At 46.3% G+C, this 21,799-nt stretch overlaps 1 pseudogene; it reads left to right on the forward strand.

The window, feature by feature from the left end:
• Positions 1 to 417: 417 nt before the first annotated feature.
• Positions 418 to 1,250, forward strand: LOC149356701 (uncharacterized; annotated as a pseudogene).
• Positions 1,251 to 21,799: the final 20,549 nt, after the last annotated feature.

Genomic DNA, 21,799 nt, shown 5'->3' on the forward strand with positions numbered 1-21,799 from the left:
AGCAGAAAGAGGAAGGTCAAGCTGAACAACATTAGTGGCGCAGTCAATGAGGGCTGAATGCTCAGACAGGAAGTCGAGGCCAAGAATGACTTCATTGGGCACGGCGAAGGCGTTGGAACCATGCGGCTAACAAATCCGTTCCTGTTTTTTGTCCAGGCCGTGTTTTTCGTGAACGTGGAACCCGCATCACAGGGGGCGTACCACGACAGCACTGGAAATTGGACCGACCATCGTGTTTCCGGCGTGATTTCTTCATCGGAATGCATCACGAAGACCAAACTGATAGGACTGCGCAACTGGACACCACTACTGCATGCGCATCGCACGCCACCATCGACTACGTCACCAGTCACAGCACATAAAAGAGAAACTTCTGCCCGGTTCGCGACCAGTGGGCACGGCGAAGGCGTTGGAACCATGCGGCTAACAAATCCGTTCCTGTTTTTTGTCCAGGTAAGAGACAAACAGCCTGTTTACTCTTACCGCAGTGACAATGTGTGCCTACTGCTTCTGCCGTGCCCACGGCCGTTAGTTACGCTCCTTACAGCAATGTATCATTGTTTTGTTGACGTGCTTGCTATGTGTGGTGACGTAGAACCAAATCCAGGTCCTTCGACACAGGAAATGCTGCAAACAATAATGGAAGATCTTAAACAGATGAAACAAAATACAAGCTCTACTAACACGAGACTGTCGCTATCGAAAAGAAGCTAGACGATATTTCCTCAACGGTTACTGACTACACCTCTAAAGTAGAATCACTGGAAAAAACTGTCGACAGTCTACTTATGAAAGTAGACGACCTAGAGAATAGAAGCAGGCGGAACAACCTAATTGTGTTTGGCGTTAAGGAAACCGAGGACGAAACGCCCCAAGACCTTGAGAACATGGTCTGCAAGGATGTTCTTCTGGACCGGTTGAAAATTTCGGATGTGGCTATTGAGCGTATCCACAGAATAGGGAAGCCAGCTGAGGACAAATGCAGACCAGTTATCTTTAAGCTAGTTGACGGGAGGGTCAAAGAGAGAATTCTCAAAAGCTGTAGAAATCTGAAAAACTCAGGCTATAGTATATCCGAGGACTTCTCCCCTCGCGTTCAGTCAATACGAAAGAAGCTTTGGGAAAGTGCGAAAGAGCAAAGGTTGAAAGAAGAGAAGGTCATGCTCAAGTTTGACAAAATTAAAATAAACGGCAAACTGTATCGATGGGACGACGCCCGCAATGCGAGAGTTCCCTGCGCTCCAAAGTGATGGTCTGTTTCCAAACTCGTGTCCGCACAAAGTAACACACAGAGCTCAGGAGCACTAAGAACACAGACATCCTTGAATTCCTTTTCCGTGCTTAACATTAATGCTAGAAGCATAGTAAATAAATTCGACGAACTTGAAAGCCTCCTCTTCACACACGATCCTGACGCTGCTGTTCTGACAGAAACATGGCTTCATGATGCAATTCCGAATGATGCAGTTATCACATCCGATCAATACGAAATCGTTCGTCGCGACCGCACTTCACGAGGGGGCGGTGTCGCTATTCTGATAAAGAAAGGCATTGACTATACGCTGATACCGCATCACACCAACACTGAAATGGTTTGGGTTGTTCTCCGTCTTCTTCAGCTTAGTCTTTTAATAGGTGTTATTTATCGACCACCGAATGCTGATACTTCTGTACTGGACAACTTGCACGACTCTTTAAATGAACATACAAAGCGCTATAGCCATGTTATCGTATGCGGCGACTTTAACTTGCCAAACATCAACTGGGATTCTCTGTGCGATCAAACTTTGTGTGCTAACTCGGATGCTTTGCTCAGCATTGCTTTCAACTATAACTTAAACCAGGTTGTTCAGAAACCTACGCGCATTACAGAAAATACCAGTTCTCTTCTTTACCTAGTATTTATATCGGACCCTGTTAGTCAATTGGGCTTTTCGACAGATGTCTTTCCCGGAATATCAGACCATGAAGCGGTGCTCTTTAAAAGCGAATTGCTGCGACCAGTAATTGTTCATCAGGCAGGAAAAGTGTTTCGCGACTTCAACAATGCTCAGGAGGAAAGCGTTCTAGATCAGCTTGAACTTACGTATGAATCCTTTGCCAAAAAATACACTGATGGGCGTACAAGTGTGAACGACTTGTGGTTAGAATTCAAAAGTACGGTTCATCAATGTATCAAGTACGTGCCGCTTAAATATAAGAAGCTGAAAATGGCGTGTCCCTGGATAACACGCGAGATCATACAGTTAAAACGTCGCGTGAAGCGCTTATCAAGGTCAAGCAATAAAGTTGGTGGTGCTTTGCCGGCTCTTCGGGCTGAACTGCGTTCAAAAATAAAATCTTCACGGTACCACTTTTTTAATGTCAAGATGCACAATTTTCTAAAAACTGACCCCCAAAAGTTCTGGAGGCATCTGTCACAGAAAAAAGACCCGGTTAACAAACTTCTCCTTAACAACACAGTTGTTACCGACTCCCTTTGCTTAGCGACTGCCTTCAATGAGCACTTTTCCTCTGTATTCCTGAGTAACAGCAACTCAGTCTCCGAATCTCGAACTAGCCATTTCAATCTGCCAGACCTAATTATTAATGAGGAGGGTATTGTTTCGGCTCTATTGGAGTTGAACACAAAAAAATCCTCTGGACCAGACGATATCCCTAACACTTTTCTGTACAGATATGCTGAGTGGTCCGCTAAATACCTTTTCATTATTTTACTGAAAGTCTCAGGACAGGAGAAATTCCAAACGATTGGAAAACATCAAAGGTGGTACCCATTCACAAATCAGGAGACAAGCTTTGCGTGAAGAATTACAGGCCAATTTCTTTGTTATGTACGTCCAGTAAGGTATTAGAACATTTTATTTTCAAGCACATAAGTTCATTCCTAGAGGGAAGCGGTTGTTTTATTGAAAGCCAGCATGGGTTTCGGCAAGGCTTGTCGACAGTGACGCAGCTTATTCATATTACAAATGAAATTATGATGTCGCTAGACAATAATGGACAGGTAGATTTAATTTTCATTGACTTCGAAAAAGCGTTTGACCGGGTATCGCATGGCAATCTTTTGTTAAAAATAAGGTGGTGGTTAAATAATCGGCAAGTAGTACAATGGTTAGATTCCTACCTTACACAGCGGCATCAGTTTGTTCAGGTATCTGAATCTAATTCCACAAAAGCGCCAGTACTTTCAGGAGTTCCCCAGGGCTCAGTCCTTGGGCCGCTTCTCTTCCTTATTTATTTGAACGACCTGTCCTTCAACTCACGCATACGCTGTCGGTTCTTCGCCGACGACTGTGTTATATACCATAGTATCACATCAGTCGAAGACCAGGCACTCCTAACCAACTACTTAACAGCAGTTTCCAGCTGGTGTTGTACTTGGCAAATGGGTATAAACAGTTCAAAATGTGGAAAAATGACAGTAACACGAAAGAAACAACCGCTCCAATGCACATATAAAATCAATGGCCTTCCGATCAACTCAGTGACTCAGGTGAAATATCTTGGGGTAACCATGACATCCAACCTGAACTGGAGCGTACACATCCAGTCCATTGTCTCAGCAGCGTCCAAAAAACTTCGGTTTTTAAAGCACCGCCTAAAGCATTGCACGAGCAAAACTAAACTGACAGCATACACATCACTTGTGCGTCCAGTGCTCGAATACGCAGACGCTGTATGGGATCCGCACACAAAAACGGATATAAAAATTCTTGAAGGCGTCCAGAGGAAAGCACTCCGGTTTATTTACCACGCTTATGGTCGGCAGGTCTCGGTATCTGATTTGCTCAACAGATCTGGGCTTCCCACGCTTGAATCCCGTCGAAAGCAGCACCGACTAAAAATGTTGTTCAATATCATACATAATAAAACAAAACTGAATTTTCAGAGTTACATGCAATACAACACAACACGCCCCACCCGTAACAAACACGAACGGACTATCTTGATGCCACGATGCCGAACAAAAGCATATTCTTGTTCCTTCTTTCCACGCACCATTTCCGAATGGAACCGACTGCCAAGCGATATCACCAACCTGGTATCTTCAGAATCTTTTTTGTCTGCTGTTTCGGCTCATGTATCGCAGTAGCGCGTCTAGTACACAGCGTATTTCTATTTCCTTGTTTTTATTCCGTTCACTTAGTCTGTTTGACGTCGGATGATTTGCCTGTACTTTTTTGCTTCCCGTTGGTCTTATTGAATTTTGTTCTCGTACTGTAATCGCCCTTTGTTGCTGTTATTTGGTTGTTACTACTTTGTAATTTTTTCTTTTTTTTCTTTGTGCACTCCTGCCTTGACCGCCAAAGGGCAGTCGGCAGTATTTATGAAATAAATAAAATAAATAAATGAGGGCACTGGTCCAGAACAGAGAACAGAACGGATGTATGGCGGCCGGATATGGTCACACGGGCTGTGCATAGTCCAACAACATGAGGCGTTCCGCCGTCGGCAACGCGGAGAACGGCTTTGGGTGCAGGGGTCAGTACTTTTCGGAGGCGGCGTCGTAGGGCTGAACTCATGACGGATACGTGCGCGCCTGTATCGATCAGGGCTCGCACAGGCACTCCATCGACATGAATGGCGAGCAAATTATGGTGCGCGCGAAGGGCTAATCGAGGATTTTGGGACTGGGGCTGTACTGCAGCATCACCTCCAGACACTGCAGCGTCTAGTTTTCCGCTTGCGAGCGTCCGTAGGGGCCAGGAGAGGAGCGACGGCGTTGGGGCGAACGAGACTGTCGACGCAGGGGGGACGGGGAGCGGCTGGAGCGGGGAATCTTGCCGTCGGCTGTAGCACTGTGCTGGGCTGGAGGGGGCGTGTAGTGGCTGGGCTGTTCGTCGTCGCGGTGGAAGCTGAGAGGACGGTATGTGCTGCGACGGGACCAATAATTTCGACAGTGGCGGGAGATGTGGCCAATGCGGTGGCAATGGAAACAAATGGGCCTGTCGTCGGTTGTCCGCCAATCGTTAGGGTTTCGGCGACGTGGAGAGAAGTACGAAGGTCGTCCAGGAGCAATCGCAGTGATTTCGGGTGGTGGTGAAGACCGTACAGGGCTGACGGGCTGGAAACCAAGGTTTGCAAGCTCTTGGCGGACGACAGCTTGTACCAGAGAGATGGTAGGCAAGCGGTTGTCGCCATCATGTAGATGCAGGGGGGCAGGGGACATAGCTTCGAGCTCGCGTCGGATGATGCGGGTCACATTTTCTGGGGGCGCTGGAGTTTCCCGGTGTTGCAGGTCTTCACATGAAGAAGTCGCAGCCGTGTTGGGGAGGCGTGTGTACGGCTGGCTAATACGCCTGCTTTTGGCTTCCTCGAAGCGTCGACATTCCTTAATAATTCCGTCGACTGTAGTGCAGTTCTTGTATATGAGCAAGTTGAAGGCATCGTCGGCGATTCCCTTCAACACGTGGCTGACTTTGTCAGACTCGGGCATGTTGGCGTCAACTTTGTGACAGAGGGCCAGCACATCTTGAATGTACGACACATAGGACTCCGTAGATGTTTGAGCTCGGGAGGCGAGGTCCTTCTTAGCGGCAAGCGTTCGGCCGAGCGGCCGTCCAAACAATTCGCGGAGTTTCTCTTTGCACACGTCCCAGCTGGTCAGATGGTCTTCGTGCGTCTCATACCAGACCCGGGCGGTGTCTTTTAGGTAGAATATTACATTTGCGAGCATAAGGGTCGGATCCCAGCGGTTGTAGGTACTCACTCGCTCGTACATGTTGATCCAGTCGTCGACGTCAGTGTTGTCGGTACCAGAAAATGTCCCAGGGTCACGAGGGGGAGAAAGAACGAGTGATGTCATGGCCGGGGCTGAGGTTTGCTGGGCGGCGTCTTGGGTCATGATGAGTGCAGGCAACTGGCGGCCGCTGCGGAGCTCCGTCGTCGGTAGACGTAGGGGAAATCCGCACCTCCACCAAATATGTTGCGGGAAAGAATATATTTACAGATATTTACAAATAGACAAGAACAGCTGCGAGCGGCACCGAGAACACAGTCCGAACTTCGTTGTTGTCTTCTACTCTTTCTTCGCACTCGTGCCATCGCTCTTTGTCGTCGTCGTCTACCCGCATCAATATTTTTTTTTAGCTTATGTTGATCGCCTTTTGCTGCACGCTTTTTACGGAGGCCCGGATTTAAAGGTTTTTAGATATGTCGATGATTTTTAATCTTTCTAAAAGCCCCTTTTAACTCAACCGTTGAGGCTTCCGTTGGTGATATCTTAAGAGCTTTTAACGAGAACGGTAAAGGCCTGACCTTTACGCATGAACTTCCCCAGAACGGGGAGATACGCTTTTTAGACCTTAGGTTGTGGCTTGGTGCGAGACACACCTGTTGCGCGTATTTCCAACGCGCGAAAAAGGAACTGTTGCCCTATGATTCGTCTCACTCTAAGACCGTTAAGAGAGTAGTAGCAATGCTTTGCCTTGAATCCGCGCTTCGGAAATCGTGTCCGTACGAGATGCACGACAGTTTCGACCATCAGGTGCGCAGGCTTTTGGCCGCAGGCTTCCCTTGCTCGGTCCTTACGGCAGTAGCCGAAACCCTCCTGAAGAAGTTTCGCCCTCGACGAAACGTGGCTGCAACTGAACGCGCAAAGCCCAAACCTAAGGTGATGCCTTATGTTCATAAGGTGTCACATAATCTCAAAAAAGTGGCCAGCAGGCACAAAGTGCCTCTTGTATTTTCTGCGCCAAATAAGTTGGCGAAGCATTGCCCCCGCATCTGCGGTGATGGTGAGCGCGGTTGCAAAAAGTAACATGAAGAATCCTTCGTCAAATGTGCTTTAGTAGTCGTTTACAAGATCCCCCTGTCCTGTGGAAAGTGCTATATTGGGCAGACAGGGCGTTGTATCAATGACCGTTTAAGGGAGCATGCTCAAAATTTGCTCAATCAAGATAAGCTTGCGAATCTTGTTTCGCACGTAATGGGGTGCAGCTACGCGCCACGGTTCAAAGAAGCTAAGGTTTTAGGCAGGAGTAAAAGCACAACATCAAGAGTCATTTTGGAGGCCTTTCATATTCATAAAAAGTCTAGCCAGTGCATTAGCGACCCTTCCATAAGTTTGTACTCAGCTGAGCGTATGTTTTTGGACAACGTCATATAACGTCATGTAACTTCCTGGCCCGTGTCTTTTTCGTCTGTCGATTCTCGAAATGTTTTGGTCATATCCCCTTCTTATTTTTTCCTTTGTCATTTTCATGTTCAGAGTTATCTTCCTTATCTGGTTCCCGCGCTTTCTTCAGTGACATAATATGAGCTTAGATAAGTGTGAGCCATCTAAAACTGTTAAAGTAGCCTGGAGCCGCCCGATTGTGCGCACGCGAGTGAAGACTATAAATGTGTTTCTTGCATATATCAATAAATCAATTGTCAGTAGCGCTCCTTGTGTGTCGTTTCCTTTCTTTGTGTTCGTGTTTCGCGCTGAACCAAGTTTCAACTATGTCCTACCAACTAGCCCAGCACGAAGTTTTGTTAAATGCAACTTGTGCTTCGACCCATACGCAAAAGAGAAAACCTGGTTAAGAAACGCCAATTCCCATTTCGCCTGTACATGCAGTTGGAAGTGAGGCAAGAAATCCTTAGAGTTTTTTTTTATTCCGTAAGAATATTACGACAGGTTTCAGCCCCTCGCATAGGGGCGGCCGCGAGGCACGTTTGACTTCGAAGGGCGGCGCGGGGCGCGGCGCACTGCAGCTGTAGCCGCGCCGCTGCCGAGTGGAGGCGCTGCCGTCGCCGCGCTCTCGCCAGCTGCCGTGTGGGGAGAGGAGGCTGGAAAACAGGGGGGGGGGGGGGGGCATTAAGTGCGTTCGTTCGCTTGCCGGCTCCGTCGTTATGCCGCCTGATAAACAGAGAGGGAGGCTACGTCAGCTTCACGAAGCCAGGAAACGACAACGGGCTTCGGAGACAGATGAAGAACGCGAACATCGGATCCGTGTCAACCTTTTGACGGGTGTCAATAAATGTTATTTTTCTCTCTCTCGCCTTGCTAAGCGGAGCGCTCAAGACGCTGCTAGACGGGCGCACCGCGCCTCTATCGAAACCGAATCGTCTACACCCGGTGATGATCCCGAATGAAACGATATGGATGCTTACGCAACCTACCTGGTTTAACCAAAGCTAAACCCCAGCAAATTTTTTTTCGTTCCCTATGGGATGGGTGTTGATTAGGAGAGAGGAATTAATCAGCACAAAACACTCCCGCTCGACCACAGTGCCTTTTGGTCCGGAAAAGCAAATGCCTCCATGCTGAACTTCGCAGCATAGATTAGCCGCCGTAGAAAAAATTGCTTGCATATATGTCTATGATTGCTAAGTTCCTTGAGCACTAAAAGGAAATCGCTCAAGATCAGATGCGTTCTGGTTGGGCAGGTGGTATAGCCTCTGCTTAGTGCGAATCGCTGTTTGGCGGGGGACGAATTTTCGGCAGGGTACAATGCTTTCTTCTACCACTCGCTATCTGTGGAAGGCTTGATAGCCTTGCTTTTCCACCAACTTCAAGTGTCGACAAATGACCAGCGGGAAAGGGCTAAAATTTTTATTAAGGCGAAAGCCTTTAATGTCTCATCGTTGTAAGCAGCAGTTGTCGACAGAAATGTCACGCTTTTCAGTTGGTCGAAACGGTCATGACGTCACAGTGCGCGAATTTCAAACGGGGCCAATTGTACTTCGGCTAGTAACCAGGCAACCAGTTGAAGGGATCGTATAGTGATGCTCCAAGTAAGCGGGACTGAGCTTAGTTATTTGCTTAATTACTCAATTAGCCTAATTAACGTTTCTAGTCAGGCCATATAAATAAATAAATGCGAGGAAGAAATTGGTCGAGCTCGGGAATCGAACCCCGGTCTTCGGAGTGTGAGACGAGCGTGCTATCCACTCCGCCATGCTAGCTCGATGGTTTGGGAAGAACAAAGGTGCGTCTAGTGAATACGGTGTCTTCGCTCACTCCCATCCTCCTCCCTTCTCTTCCGGCGAGGTTTAGGTGTCCATCGAGATATGAGAGACAGCTACATTTCCTTTCCTCAAAAACCAATTTACGGACGAGCGAGGCACAGAACCGAATGGGCGATGGCGTTCTATGGACTCCTGGAAGCGTTGCAAGATGCTGTCGCGTTCCACTCTTAGAGGCGAAGCTTAACATCTTAACCACACATCAGTGACTGCACTTTCGGTCAAAAAAGTGCCCCCCTGAATTTTGACGGGTGTCCACCGAGATATGTGAGACAGTTACTGCTTAATTTCCTTTCCTCAAATACAATTTTCATTTTCTTCATTACGGGCCATCTTTGTCTTTCTTCTTCCACTCTCACTTCCTCCCTGCCTCTACGGTGCTGTTCATGTGTCCACCGAGATGACAGAGAATTACTGCGCCCTTTCCTTTCCTCAAAAAGCGTTCACAAGGCAAGGCATCGAGCCGAACGAGTGGCGGCGTTCCGTGGACTCCCTGGCAGCGCTACAACATGCTGTCGCATTCCACTCCTAAAGGCGAAGATTAAGCGTCATTAATTAGCAGTTAATTAGTATTCAGGCACAAATCAGTAATTAACCATTAATTAGTGATTTGTCTTCACTTAGTAATTAGCACTCAATTACATGTGACGCGACCAGTGCCACAAAAGCAGTCAAAGTGGTGTGGAAAACGCTTTCGCCTCTACGCTCTTTAGACAGTCAAAGTGCCCCCTGAATTTTTTGGTAAATGTGATATTTCGTCGTTCACAGAAATTATAGTATTTATTTCTATAAGGTGTATGCCATCCAAGTCCACGCAGGGCGGTGCGTTTCGCCACTAATTGCCTTCATTTGAATTCAACAGTGTATAACGCAGCGTTAAGCAACATTATAGCGGAAGCAGCGTTTGTCATTACATTTAGTTCCGTTGGAAGAGTTTAAAATCCGCATCTGGAGTGCTTGCTACCCACGCATGCACTGCATCGAGAGTGTGCACCCTTGGAATTGCATTAGACCGAGCGCTTTATCCGGGCGCGTAAACTGGAGAGCGGAGCTCTGTCTAGAAGGAATAGAAGGAAATATATGTTGTTAATCCACTGCCCTAAACTGATGGTCTCAGTATGTTTATTGGGATGATAGAGCTTGAGAAGGACTTACCGGCTCAACATTCATAAAATTCATCCAGCGTACAGTTGAATGTGTTTGGTGAGTAAAGACCAGGTAGTTATCTGCAGTTCTGGAGGTGGAGCGGGCAAGTCGTCCGAGGAATTGTTTGCGTTGGAGTTTGGGAGGCGGGAAGGTTCTCGGCTCTGGGGAGTTCCCAGCAAGTATGTATGAGTCCGTATAAGCGCCACAGGTTTGGCGTCCTTGTGGCGATGGAGACTTGAGGGCGCGCAGGGGGATCGCGGTCCTAGGGAGGGTGTTAGTGCTCGAAGCTCTGCTTGTTGTTTAGAAAAAGTTGGTTTGTTTCAGTTTCTTTTGTTTAACGTACCAATGCAGCTGAGGCTATGAAGGACGCTGTGGTGGAGGGCTCCTGGAATTTCGACGACTAGACGTTATTTACGGTGCACTGCAATCCCACAGTACACGCACCTCTGGCATTTCGCCTCCACTGAAAGTAGACCGGCGCGGCCGGGATCGAACCCACGTCTTTGGGGTCAGCAGGTGAGCGCCTTGAGCGCTGAGGCACGGCGTCGGCTAGACAGAGCAAGTGGGTGTAGAGGGAGGTGAAAAGCTGTTGTTTGTTTTTCGGTAGTTATTTTAAGCAGGTGCATCTTTTATTAATTTTCTGCTTTTAGTTTTGGAAGAACTGTCTGTCCTCAGTGGACGACGAAACCTGGCTTTGTGCATCTCGTGAAGTTCGAGAGACTGTTGTTCTCTACCTATAGCCTGGTATCCTAGAGTCCATGGGAAGTTTTTTTTAATGCAGGGTATTTCGTAGGTATGTGGTTAAGACTCCTAGGGCGGTGTTCGGTACGACTTTGTTAGCACACACGGTGACGGTGAATGGTTGTTTGGAATTGTGATTTTGTTTTTGAAATGGCAGTGAAGCTTTATTTCACGTTTTCTTCTCTACAATGATGCTGAAGAGATGAATGAATCAAGTGTGGCATTTGCCTACGACTGCTGAATGATTTGGCAGAATTTTTCTGTCATTCTGTTTCCGTTTCAGCAGTCGTACGATGGCTGTGACGTCACAGTGTGGTTTATGTCACGTGAGACATGGAAAAACATCGATGTAATGGCCGCTTCATCATTTTAATTCACGTTTCAATTCAATAAAGTGCTGAAGCCAGCCTTCTGCAAGAGCCGTAATGAAAACGAGTATAGAAGCAGCGATAACTTTGCAGTGTTTTCATGCCTCACGAGACCTATAACCACACTTTGACATCCCAGCCATCATATGGCTGTGGAAACCAAAACCTGAACAGCTGGAGAAAGAAAATCGATTGGAAATTTTTTAGCGGTCGGAGGAGACTCCCACCTGGTAATCTACGTAAAATAATACCTCACGCATAACTGCAAAAAAAAAATTAAAAAATAAACACCCACCCAAATGTTAGGTGTCTATACTCCTTTAAGCACCTTCCGAAATTGCTGGACGTCACTGGGCTGGCAAATGTGCTTCGAGCCACAACACTCCACACGATTCTGTCATCCCAACTTCAAATATGCTATGCTATCTACCCTGTTCAAATATGCACAGCAGCATCATCCTTTCACTGCGCTCTTTCGGTTACGGCCACTCGTTTGACGCTACCACTTCTGAGAACCTCACAACTGCTGCGGACATCTATTGGTGACACGAACCCCGAAGACATAGCCTAGAAATGCTTTCGCATTAAAAAAAAATATTTGACGGTGTCACCCGCACTTCGCACAGCTTTAAGCGCAAGTACCCAGACACCCTTAGAGCGTGTGGGGGTAGCGGTCTCGGACTCAAAGGAGATCCCTCGACGCAGCGTGGCAAGCTCAGCGGAGACCAGCTACCAAGGAACAAGGGGTTTTTGGTCGTTTGGTGCCCGAGTTTTGCCGGTCGCAAGCCAGCGAATGGGTCGGAGCCGAAGGTTCACAAACAAAACAAGGTTTATACAGATATGAGAGGATACAGAGGATTTCACAATAACTAGTACAACGCGTACAGAGTGATTTACAAAACAATGCAACTCGTGCAAACTTAAACTCAAGAGAGAGATTAAAATAGCAAGGCAATATTGCACCTAAAGTGCACTAACACAAGAGAGAGGCAAACAAACAAAACACAATTTGTTCACCGAGCACTGCGACAGTCTGACGATCAGAGGTCCACGATGATGCCGTCCCGCAGACTGGCGAACGTTGCCTCGTTGGTCCTATGCTGGCTGAGTAGTGTGGTCCCGGGAGTCAAGCGGGCGCGCTTTTCCGAACAATAGCGGCGGCTCGAACTAATCTGATAGTGTTCAACGTCCTTCTTTTATAGGCTCGCTTCCACGTCTGATTGTTCTACGCGCCGGAGTAGGCGCGCACATACATGCAGTGTCGGCTGTGCAGACTACCTCCCTTTCTCGCGCAGGACGCGCGTCCTCATTGGTCAGAGGTCGGGTCCCGCATCTCGAAGGTTCGGGCTAGATCTGGCATAGCGCCGTCGCCGACGTCCGAGTGCAGAGGAGGGGGACATGTCTTAGCGCAGGCAAAACTTTTCCCCCGGTTAGCAGTAGAAACGACTCAGACGTTCGAGAGAAATCGGCATGGATGACTGATTCCCTCCGCGCACGCCATGTCGGTGAGCAGTGGTGGAGGGGAAAAGGAGCCACACACACAGGCTAGGCGCTCAGCGGGGGTTTCCTTCTCACCCGTTTGTCTCGAGCCGGCGAGACGCGTCCGCGCGGCGCAGTTTTTGTTTCTTTGTTTTCAAAATTGTGCCGAATTTTGTGACAGACGGTGTCTGGCAACAGGCCAGAAAGGTGACCTAGTTGGTGTACATTCATCATGAAAAATCCAGGCGCTAACAAACAACGACACAGCGTGGACACAGCGGTGTATCCCCCCTGTGTCGTTGTTTGTTAGCGCCTGGATTTTTCATGGTGTCTGCAATGCTGCAACAAACGAAGGCGGGAAAGGCAGCTGGACGCGTCGATAAGACCGAAGTAAAGGTGACGTATACTGCGGTGCTCAAGCAGCGAATACAACAGTGCTCATCTAGAACAAGAGGAGCTAATGAACGCGGCAGCGGTTCTGTCCTGATGGAAGAGACGGCAGCCACGGGGACCGATCTTGTCATCAACTGGAAGAAGAGGAGCGAAGGTTTCTGAACCAGCTAAGGAGCTCATCGAGGAGGACTCCTATTAGCGCCGTCTAGGGCTGATCTTGGAGTATGCGAGGCCGGCCCAGAAGATGACTTCCTGTTCTATAAATGGACTGCAAATTTCTGAAGACGCCGTTACTCGGGGGGCGGTTACCTGAGGTAGCTCTAAGAAGGAAACCTCGGGTGTGAAGGGGGACACATGCACTCTACTACAGCATGTGCTGTTGCGCTAGCTGTAAGTGAGGGGTTTAGACTTAGGCGTCCGTTGGGAGGGGTCTACGCGTTCACCTACTGGCCCATGCGGGTACCCCTGAAGTCATCATGTTGCGCTAGGGCCATATGCGCCTCGGATAGTGTAGTGCAATGGGGAGAGGGGGAAAGCTGCAGCTGTCAACGCCACTTCACCGCCGCGAACAGTGCCGATAACTCTAGTTTATTTTTTTGTGTAGTTAAGGAAAAATCAGCTCATCAAACATGCGATTTTCTGCGAGCTACTGGCATTCTTTATTTGCTCAAAATGCATTCAGTTAGTTGAGTTCGTCATAGTAGTGACTCCTTCTTTAGCAAGAAACATTTCGGCTGACTGATGAAAACAAAGAATGTTGGCCCTGACAGACACACAAAAGCAGTCGTTTTCTTAGCGTTAACACATGCACACTGTAAAGCTCTTCAGGCCACAATGTTGCACTGAAGGACGTTTCAGGGCTCCAGCAGTGTGACGGCGACGCGTATGCAGTCCCACTGACACTCTCACCAACACCATGGCATTCGCAGACATCCACAAAGAAGACCGCAGAGCATCTGCCTATAGTGAGGCTCGACGCACCGGGTTCGCGCCATGACCAATCCTTATCCTCGTCGCTGCTGGATAATTCTCTGGGCCTTGAGCAGACTTCTTCCAACCGCTTCCTGATGGCGTCCAGGTCAGCATCTTTGAGTTCACCGTAGTGGTAGTACACGTGCCTGATGTGTTTCACTGCGGTCCGCCTCAGTTTGATATTGCCGGCTCATTCTCCCCTTGGGTTCTTGAAGGCGCGCCGATATAGGCACTCTAGGTCGTTGATCTGCCGGGCGAGGAATGCGATCCTTCGGCGGCCACTGTCGATCTTCTTTTGGATGGCAGCACAACGAGCTCTTAGCTCTTGGATGGCAGCACTACAAGCTTCTTGGGCGGCATAAAGAGCTTCTAGCTCGTCAGTGCTGCTTGACGGAAAATCCATCGTTCGTTGCGCAGACGCCATTCTATGGGACGTCTTTCTCTTCTTCCTCTTGCTTTTCCGCTTCTTCTTTCTCTTTGTCTAGCTAGGGACAACGCAGGTAGTTAGTAGAGTGAGGTCTACAACGAGATACTTTAACCTCCCTGCCTTTCCTCTTCTACATCCTCCTTCACAACGAGATACTTCTTCCGTACTAGCAGGAAGCCAGCTGTAAAATAAAAATACGCCATTCAAACGAAACGGTATTTACTGAAAAAAAAAGATATTTATTAAACAAAAATTTAAATCTGTAAGGGATAACAGTGATGAGGAGTGGAACCGGAGATGGAAGAGCAGGATCTGCCACCGCTGAGCGAATCCCCAGCAAAAGGAACGGGTGGGCCGTATGAGCTTTTACAGAAACCGTTTCCTTGGTCCTTCTCCTTGTTTCGCAGCTAACTCTTCACTTTGAAGATGAAGATTTCTGACCAGGGTATGGAAGCATTTTCTTCAGAGAGTTTGGTCCTGCCGGGAGAAGAATATAGTGTGTTTAATGTACTGCATTTTTCGAGGATTGGCTTCCGTGATTTATCGATTGTGTGAAGGCATCAAGTTTTTACTCCCTGGCTATATACAGCGTTTTATTCCAAAGACGACACGGGGAACGTGCCGGCCGATGCAAAGCGATCACAAGACTTGGACAGGACCGCGACAATACAGAATTAGACTGGAAGCTGCAGATATAGTAACCTACTGTTCAGCTTGCGGGCATCTATAGTCCGAGAACTTACTAGTTTTCTAATAATTTGCCGCAGAGGTTGGGCTCATTTACGTCAGCTCATTTACAGCACGCAAGGAACCACGAGCGCTTGCATTTACAGCAGCCTCGGTTCAGTATGTTGACTTTGCTTTGCATTTCGCTTACAATGGGAACGTGTTAGAGGAATGTGCTCTATCCGAAGTGAAAAGACATTTTATGATTTAATAAAACAGCCATAACAAGCTTGCAACTTGTGCCTCGACCGATACGTAAAGAGAAAAGCTGGTGGAGAAACGCCAATTCCGATTTCGCTTGTACATGCAGTTGGAGGTAAGGCAAGAAATCCGGATAGTTTTTTTTCGTTCCCTATGGGATGGCTGTTTATTAGGAGAGACGAATTAATCAGCACGAAACACTCCCACTCGGCTGCTGTGCTTTCTGGTCCGGAAAAGGAAACGCCTGCATGCTGAACTTCGCAGCCTAGATTAGCCGCCGTATAAATAATTGCTTGCGTATATGTCTGCGACTGCTGAGTTCCTTGAGCACTAAAACGAAATCGCTAAAAATCAGAGGCCTTCTGGTTGGGAAGGTGGTACAGACCCTGCTCAGTGCGTATCGCTGATTGGCGGGGGACGAATTTTCGGCAGGTTACAATGCACTCTTCTACCACTCGCTATCTGTGGAAGGCTCGATAGTTTTCCTTCTCAAGTAACTTCGACTGCCGACAAATGACCAGAGGGAAAGGGCCAAAATTTTTATTTCCTTAATGGGATATTGCATCGTTCACAGATATTATAGTATTTATTTCTATCAGCTGCATGCCATTCAATTCCACGCAGGTCGGTGTGTTTCGCCAGTAAATGTCTTCATTTCAATTCGATGGTGCATAGGCCAGGGTTAAGCAACATTATAACGGAAGCAGCTCTCGTCATTACATTCAGCTCGGTTGGACAAGTTTAAAATCCGCACCTGGTGTGCCTGCTACCCACGCCTGCACTGCTTCGAGAGTCTGAACCCTTGGAACTGCATTACACTGAGCCCTTTATCCGAGGGCGTAAACTGGAGAGCGGAGCTCTGTCTAGAAGGAATAGAAGGGTATCTATGTTGTTAATCCACCGCCTTAGACTGGTGGTCTCAGTCAGTTTATTGGGATGATAGAGCTTGAGAAGGACTCACCGGCTCAACATTCATAAAATTCATCCAGCGTACAGTTGAAGGTGTTTGGTGAGTAAAGACCAGCTGGTTATCTGCAGTTCTGGAGGTGGAGCCTGCATGTCCTCCGAGGAAGAGTGGCGTTGGAGTTTGGGAGGCGGGAAGGTTCTCGGCTCTGGGGAGTTCCCAGCGAGTACGTATAAGTCTCAATAAGCGCCACAGGTTTGGCGTCCTTGTGGCGATGGAGACTTGAGGGCGCGCAGGAGGATCGCGGTCTTAGGGAGGGTGTTACTGCTTGAAGGTCTGCTTGTTGTTCAGAAAAAGTTGGTTTGCTTCAGTTTCTGGGGTTTAACATACCAGTGCGGATGAGGCTATGAGGGACGCTGTGGTGGAGGGCTCCGGCAATTTCGACCACCTGGCGCTCTCTACCGTGCACTGAAATCGCACAGTAGGCGGACCTCTAGCATTTCACCTCCACTGAAAGGGCACCGCCGCGGCCGGGATAGAACCCACGTCTTTGGGGTCAGGAGGTGAGCGCCATAACAGCTGAGACACCGCGGTGGCTAGATCGAGAAAGTGCGTGTAAACAGAAAGTTGAAAGTTGAAAGTTTATTGAGTAATACAATAAAAGTTACAATTGTATACAGTGAGAGGTCCCATGGTACAAGACCGCGGGCGGGACCTCCCATGAAAATAAATTTCACTATGCAACATTATATAAAATACACAACACATTAATTAGCGACGAAACAGAATAAATATAGGCACATAGTGTAATATTAGTTACTGAAATATTTAAATACAAACAATGTAATGCACGATAATGTAAAATAAAACACTCACACATGCCGCGCTACATAGCATCAATAACATAACAAAAAAATCACAAATTAAGAAGGAAAAGCTTTAGTTTGAGCTTGAATAAAGAAAGCGTATTAGTTTGTTTGATGTCTATGTTCAAAGAATTCCAAAATGATACGGATGAAAAATGAAGGCATTGTTTCCCGTAGTTAGTTGTGACCTTAGGTAGTAAAAAGTTATTACGCAGCGCAAAACGTGTGACGATGTTGCTCATGATCGTGACGGGAGAAAATATGCTTAGCGGGAGATAATGATGAAGAATCTTAAAGAATAGGATACCAAGGTTGTAAAAATAAAGGGCCGAGGTAGGTAGAACGTTTAAATCTATGAACAAAATGCGGGAGGGTGACATTCGAGGGGTATTGGTTATGATGCGCATGGCTTGCTTTTGCAGTTTTATTAAAGGCCAGAGATGAATATGATAGGCGTTACCCCAAGATGAGATACCGTAGTTTAAGTGGCTGTGGATGAATGCGTAGTAAAGAGATAATAAAGTTTGGTGAAAAGCTGAAAGAGGTGAAAAGCTGTTTGTTTTTCCGTAGTTATTTTAAGTAGTTGCTTTCTTAATTTTCTGCGTTTAGTTTTGGAAGAACTGTCTCTCCTGAGGGGACGACGAAACTTGGCGTTGTGTATCTCGGGAAGTTCGAGAGATTGTTGTTCTCTATCTATAGCCTCGTTTCCTAAACTCCACGGGATGCTTTTTTTTAATGCAGGGTATTTTTTAGGTATGTGGTTAAGATTCCTGTGGCGGTGTTCGGTACGACTTTATTAGCAAAGTCAGTGACGGTGAATGGCTGCTTGGAATTGTGATTTTGTTTTTTGGAATGGAAGTGAAGCATGATGGCACGTTTTCTTCTGTACAATGGTGTAGAAGACATGCATGAATCAAGTGTGGCACTTGCCTACGACTGCTAAATAATTTCGTAGAACTTTTCTTTCATTCTGTTTCGGTTTCAGCACTCGGACGATGGCTGTGACGTCTCGGTGTGGTTTTATGTCACGTGAGACATGGAAAAACATCGATGTAATGACCGCTTAATCATTTTAATTCACGTTTTAGTTCACTAGAGTGCTGAAATTAGCCTTCTACAAGAGCCGGAATGAAAATGAGTGTAGAAGCAGGTATAACATTGCAGTTTTTTCATGCCTCACGAGACCTATAACCACACTTTGATATCACAGCCATCATATTTGTGTTGAAAGCAAAACCTAAGCAGTTTTAGAAAGAAAATAGATTGCAAATTTTGAACGCTCGTAGGAGAATTGCACCTGGCAATCTAAGTAAAATAATACCTTACACATAATTACAAACAAATAAACACCCAAAGAAATGTTAGGTGCCGATACTCCTTTAAGTACCATCCGGAACTCCTGGACATCAGTGGGCTTGCAAATGCGCTTCGAGCCATAACACCCCACACAATTCTCTAATCCCAACTTCAAATATGCGCAGTAGCACTGCCCCCGTCAGGGAAAGCCGCAGTAACATCTACAACCATCTTCTCCTTTAGGACGATGAAACGAATGCACGCAGCGTGCCAGCGGTCATTGTGTGGAAGATATCGCGGCAATGAATTTCGTCAGGTTCACAGAGGTGGAAGGACAAACTAAATTTTTCTTAAATCTCTTTGATAATGAAGTAATGCAGTGAACGACGCGTTGGTTCTCACAGAAAATATCAGGGAATGAATATGAAGCTCTTCGGAAATAAGCTGCGCAAAAGGACGCAACTTAGATATTGTTAAATGAATTTGGTCTCAAGAATGGCAAGTGCATTGCTTTTCAATTCAATTCAATTCTTTTTATTATCATTTCTTCAGCACAGTACATAACATCACTGTCTGGATCCTTAGCCAATGGCTAGTTATGGATCCATGCAATAAAAGCAAAGAGATTAGTGAGGACAAATGTTTTCTGCTGCATGCCAAAATAATACACTTAAGAAAAAAAGGTGGAAAAATGCAAAGCGTACAAGCAAGATGGTTCAAATTACAGAAATACTAGAAGGCTCATGACGAAAAATAGAAGAGTGTGCAAGAAAACAAACCTATGAAAGCAGGAACAGCATTCTTTATGCAAAATAAACGCAGTTGCCTTAGAGGTCATTATTCAATGACATATGAATGGCAAACCCAACATAGACACTACAGAGAATAATAAGAGACAATCACTAAGCGATTTGCATTGTAAATCAGGTAATTATTTGTGACAGAAAAAAGGTATTCAGTGAAATATAAGGATTTGACGTTGCAAAGACTGCACAGGGGATTTTATTCCAAGTTTTTACCCCTTGATACTTGAAGCGGCGATGGCCATATTCATTGCGAGATGTAGGAACCAGAAATCTTCCCCGTGCTGCTGAAGGGCTGTTAGTTGGGGCTCTATGGAATGTGTTCAAAGGAAAGGGGGAGGTGCCGGAGAGTAATCTTAGTACAAGTAGTGCAACGCGAAAATTTCGAAGCTGCAATGCCGGCATTATTTGGAGTCTAAAAAACAAAGGGCGAGAAGGCGTATACGGTGTTGTGCAAGTTATTATTCTCAGTGCCCGCTTCTGCAGGCGTAAAACAGGTTCAATGTAAGTGATGTAAGTGAACCCCCATGATTCTATACAGCAAGTTAATTGGGACAGGAAGAAGCTAAAGTATTCTGTTTTTAGTGTGTGTATTTCGAAATGAAGGCGAGCTTTGGCCAGAACGAAACATGCATAAGATAGTTTGCCGCGCAATTTTTCGATATGCCGTTTGCAGTTTAATGCAGCGTCTGTTACACCCAAGTACTGAATAGTTTTAACTTCTTCAATTTCTTTATCTCCTATCGATATTGCGGAGCAGGTGTTCTGGTATTTTTTATAAGGGGATGCAAATATAACATATTTAGTCTTGCCTATGTTCAAACTGAGTCTATTTGTTAAAAACCATTTATTGACTCTCTGAAGTTCTGAGTTTAAAATATGCTTGGCTGTTTCAACGGAATTAGCGGTCACCAACAATGAAGTATCGTCGGCGTACATAATTGCACGGGTATTTATTAGGCAATCGGGTAAGTTGTTTATGTAGAGTGTAAAAAGTATAGGCCCCAGTACTGAGCCCTGCGGAACACCTACGGAAATAGAACGCGAACTTGACGCGTGTTCGTCAATAATAACACACTGCCGTCGCTCAGTTAAATAGCTTCTAAAGAAATCGAGTGATACACCTTTGAACCCATATCGTTCTAGTTTCTTGCATAAAATATCGAGATCCACAGTGTCGAATGGCTTCTTAATATCCAGGAATACACCAACAGAAATATTGTCATTATTGAGTGCTTCATTGATTGAGTCAGTTATAGAAAGCACAGCCGTGGTGGTCGATCTAAATTTCTGAAAACCATGTTGGGACGTTGACAGAATTGCATTTTTAGTCAGGAATTGCGTAATTCTTTTAGCCCACAGTTTTTCGAAGAGAGTGTTGATACAGCTAAGGAATGAGATCGGCCTATAGTTTCCGAGTTCATTAGGATTCCCACTTTTGTAGATAGGGACTACCTTGGCGAGCTTGAAAATATCAGGATAGATGCCGGACGGAAACGCTTTATTAAATAAATAGGCTAAGGTGGCAGCTAGGACGCCACTGTTGTTTTTAATTATGGAAACCGGAATACCATCGAGACCCGTCGCATTAGTGGCATCCATTGAATTAAGTGCACTCTTTACTTCGTCTCTGCTTATTTCTATAAAACCGAAGGTCTTTTCAAGATACTCAGGCAGAGAAGGTTCGTCTGTGAGACCCATACTTAAACGTAAATCAGCACCCACTGAGCAGAAATGATCGCTAAACTGATCTGATAGCAGGTGTTTATCTGCGGAAAGGGCCAGGTCAGGAAGTATTCGGTTTGATGAAGTAGGCTGAATTATCGAGTTCACTGTAGCCCAGAGTTTCTTAGAATTGCCGGCGCATGCGTTTATTTGGTTACTAAAATATAGCTTCTTCTGTACACGCATGGTAGCAACAGCTTTATTTCTATGAATCTTATACTGAGCACTATAATATGCGTTCCCTCTGTTTTGTTTCATTTTGGTGTGCCAGTGATCGCGCGTTTTTATCATGTTTAGCACAGCTGCTGTCATCCAAGGGCGCACTGGATGTGTATAGTACGCTTTTTTCTGCGTAAAACTACAATCATTTATCACAGCTTTAATTCTATCGACAAGGCTGCAGCAGTGTTCAATGGCATTCATATCGGCGAGATCTGCAAAGCTCATTTCAGAGAGCCTGAGTGCGCATTTTTGATAGTCAATTTTCTTCCTAAGTTCGCACGTGCTGTCAGAAGTTCTACGGCTATCTCTATCGTCTACTCGGTATAAGAAGGCAGGAATGGCAAGTGCATTGCTTTGCAAGCTTGCCACGTTTTAGGGAAGGTGGCAACACACACCGCAATTATGGTTCTAGGGGCTGTGGTCGGCTCCATAAGATTGATAATTAGCAAAACACTCACTTGAACATGCTTCCAACTTTTGCTCCGAATACTAAAAAATTTAGGGGGCATTTTGAGTGTCTAAAGTGCGTAGAGGCGAAAACGTTTTCAGCACGATTTTGCTTATGTCACATATAA

This window comes from Amblyomma mixtum, chromosome 3 (genome assembly GCF_055824585.1).
Source record: "Amblyomma mixtum isolate Tamu chromosome 3, ASM5582458v1, whole genome shotgun sequence".
Lineage (NCBI taxonomy): Eukaryota > Metazoa > Arthropoda > Arachnida > Ixodida > Ixodidae > Amblyomma > Amblyomma mixtum.